Source organism: Molossus molossus, unplaced genomic scaffold (assembly GCF_014108415.1).
Source record: "Molossus molossus isolate mMolMol1 unplaced genomic scaffold, mMolMol1.p scaffold_m16_p_9, whole genome shotgun sequence".
NCBI classification, from domain to species: Eukaryota; Metazoa; Chordata; class Mammalia; order Chiroptera; family Molossidae; genus Molossus; species Molossus molossus.
Window position 1 is genome coordinate 46,206,255 of NW_023425403.1, and position 3,786 is coordinate 46,210,040.

General features: G+C 34.6%; 1 pseudogene; it reads left to right on the forward strand.

The window, feature by feature from the left end:
• The first annotated feature begins 700 nt into the window (after positions 1 to 700).
• On the forward strand, positions 701 to 1,546 carry LOC118623053 (annotated as a pseudogene).
• The last annotated feature ends 2,240 nt before the right edge of the window (positions 1,547 to 3,786 follow it).

Genomic DNA, 3,786 nt, shown 5'->3' on the forward strand with positions numbered 1-3,786 from the left:
ACTTAGAAAATCAATGAAATTGCCAAACCAAAGACAAAAAGAAAACCAGCCAAAGAGAAAACACAGATTAATCTAAAAAGAAATCACAAGGCAGACTCTTGATTTCTCAATGGCAACAGTAGAAGTCAGATGAAAATAAAATTATACCCTCAAAGTATTACATCAAAATAACTTATAACTGTAATAACTGTCTACTTATAACTGTACACCTACCCAAAACAAGCACAGAATAAATATATTAGCTGAAAAACAAAGACAGAGACAACTACCGTCAGTCCCTCACTAAAGCAACTTAAGGATAAACTTTAAGAAGAAAAATAAACTCAGAAGGAAGGTTTGAGAAGCAAAAAATAATAATAATAATAAATAGTGACAGTGTACAGTAATAATAAGGTGTGGGGCTAACACTGTGGAGCTAAATATCCAATTTGTGGGACTAAAAAAAAAAATCAAACAACACAGAAATAAAGTAATAACATAGACCAGAAGAAGAGTTATTAATGCTAAAAATGGCCTAAGGTTCTTGTATTATTTAAGAGAGTAAAGATAATGATTAATTTTATAAAATAAGTTAAATATACATGAAAATTTCTAGAGGAACCATTAAACAATACAGGTTACTGCGACCGTGGTCGCTGCTGGAGGATCACCTACCCTTTGGTGCAGACAAAAGAGCAAGCAGCAATCGTACAGGACAGGAATGGCATTAAAACAGACTTCCAGCAACAAGTGCTTTGGGGGATTACAGAAAGTCTTCGAACGTGATGTGTTGAACTGAACTGCAAAATGAAATTTGCTATTTACTTACCACCAAAGGCAGAAATGGGAAAACACCCTGCGCTGTGTTGGCTGTCTGGTTTAACTTGCGCAGAATAGAATTTTATATCAAAATCTGGTTATCCAGGTGACCTCAGGACATGGCCTTGTTGTCATTGCTCCAGATACCAACCTTGTGGCAGCAATATTAAAGGGGAAGATGAGAGCTGGGACTTTGGCACTGGTGCTGGGTTTTATTTGGATGCCACTGAAGGTCCTCAGAAAACTAAGTACAGAATGTACTCTTATGTAACAGAGGAGCTTCCCCAATTCATAAATGCTAATTTTCCAGTGGACCCCCAAAGGAGGTCTATTTTGGACCACTCCATAGGAGGCCATGGAGCTCTGATTTATGCTTTAAAGAATCCTGGAAAATACAAATCTGTGTCAGCATTTGCTCCAATTTGCAATCCCGTGCTTTGTCTTTGAGGCAAAAAAAGCCTTTAAGGGATATTTGGGAACAGGTCAAAGTAAATGGAAGGCATCTGATGCTACCCATCTTGTGAAGGCCTATCCAGGTTCTCAGCTGGACATACTAATTGATCAAGGAAAAGATGACCAGTTTCTTTCAGATGGATAGTTTCAACCTGATAACGTTATAGCTGCCTGTACAGAAAAGAAAACCCCTGTTGTTTTTAGATTACAAGAGGGTTATGATCATAGCCTCTACCTCAGTGCAACCTTTATTACTGATCACATTAGACATCATGCAAAATACTTGAATGCTTGAAAAACTTCAGATAAGAGAATCTCTTCAGGCTTATAAAAATTATAATAAACAGAATTACAGGGGAAAAATAAACAATACAAATAATGTATAACTTCCAATTTAATAGAATGAATAATTGGAATGTGAAAAACACTCAACTCAAAGAAATTTAAGAATAGAAAACTAGATATACATAAGAAAAATGGGGGAAATTATATGTTGAATAAAATAGAGGTTATAATGAGTCTTATATTTAAAAAAAAATCTAACCAAAATGTAACAAGATGTTTATGGATTAAAGTCTACAACTTTAGTGGAAAATATTAAAAATGGTCCAATAAATGAAGGGATATATGATGTTCATAAACAAGAAGACTTAATGTTATAAAGTTGTTCACTTTCCTCAAATTGGTCAATAGATACAATTCCAACAAATATCCCAATGAATATATACGTGTGTAATTTGATAAGCTTATTCTAAAGTATATAAGGAACAGAAAATAGCTTTAAAATTTTTCCCAGAAATTCTTGGAAAAAAAAAAGAGACATCAATAAGATCTCAAGATATATTAATAAAATTAGAGTAATTAAGAAATTTGTATTGGCATGGGAGCAGTCAAGCAGGGAGATGCAACAGAGTAGAGAATCCAAAAACAGACCATGCAAATATTGATAACTGATATGACAGAGGTAACATTACAAATTAACAGGGCAACTAGGGACTATTCAGTAAAGATTTTTTTAAAATAGGGTTTCCATATTTAAAAATGAAATAGATTCCAAATCATAAAAAAAAAATGCAAAAATAATTCTGGATAATTTAGAACTTAAGGTAAAACTTTGAAATAGGAGTAAAGGGCAATATATTTATTATGTCTGAGGGAAGGAGGGAAGATTTCTTTTTCATTTTTTTCCTCATCCGAGGATATTTTCCTATTGCTTTTTAGATAGAGTTAAAGGGAGGGAGAAAGAGAGGTGGGAAGGGAGAGAGAGAGAGAAACATGTATGTGAGAGAGACACACATCAACTGGTTGCCTCCCTCGCGACACTGTCCAGGGCAGGGGATCCAACCTGCAACCTAGGCACATGCCCTTGACTGGGAATCGAACCTAAGACCCTTCGGTCTGAAGGCTGACACTCTATTGTGCCAAACCAGCCAGGGCTTGAGGGAAGATTTCTTAATCTGGATTCCAAAAGCACAAATCATTTAGTAAAAGCTTGATACATTTGACTATATCAAAATTAAGATACTTTATCAAATGGCCACATAAAAACAAACCACAAACTAGGGGAAAATATTTGCAACATATATAATCAACAAAAGATTACTATTCAGAATATATAGATAACTAATTTAAATTATAAAATGTCAAACAACTCGATGGATAAAATGAGCAAAACTACACTGTGTAGGCAAAAAACACAATGAGCCAAAAAACACATGAAAAGATGCTCAACCCCATTAATAACCAGAAAAATACAAATTAATCATCATAATGGGATAACTTTACATCCATCAGGGTGGCCAAAAGAAAAGAAAATCCTGACACCACCTCAGTACCAAGTACTATGAAGCAGGGAAGCGAGGACTCCCTCACTGATGGTGGGAGGTACACTCTTACCCCTGCTTAGTAAAGCCATTCAGTGTGATCTATAAAGCTGAAGGGATTTCCCACATCCTAGCAATTCTGTTTCTAGGACATGCCTTGGAGAAACTCTTGCACATGCGCACAAGGAGAAATTTATGAGAATGTTTATAGCTGTACCAATTGCTATTCAGGGAGCAACATAAATGTTCATTTCCAGGGAAATGGATAAATTGCAGTATATTCATTTAATAAAATGTTATAGTTAATGAACAGAAGCTATATTCCCAAATGGAGACAAATCTCACAAACATAATATTGCGTGGAAAAGACAGGTTACAGAAGAACACCCACAATGATTCCATTTATATAAAGATTCAGAAGTATGCAAGACTACAGCAATTGGTCAAAAAAGCCTTAACTGTTACTGTATAATTTGTACTTTGTAATACCTGGTAGTTGTATGGTTCGTTGAGCTTCAGGTTAACAGAAAATTAAGCATTAACTATGGTGCCAGGAAAAATAAAATCTGTGAAATAAAAACATTTAAAATCCATCTACAAAATTTTCTTGAAATATCCATGTAGGAAATTAAAAAGCTCCTCTTAAGGCTATCTTTAAAATGTCATTGGTAAATCAGATTTTATACTAAATTCTGGTACTTCCTCAGGCCAT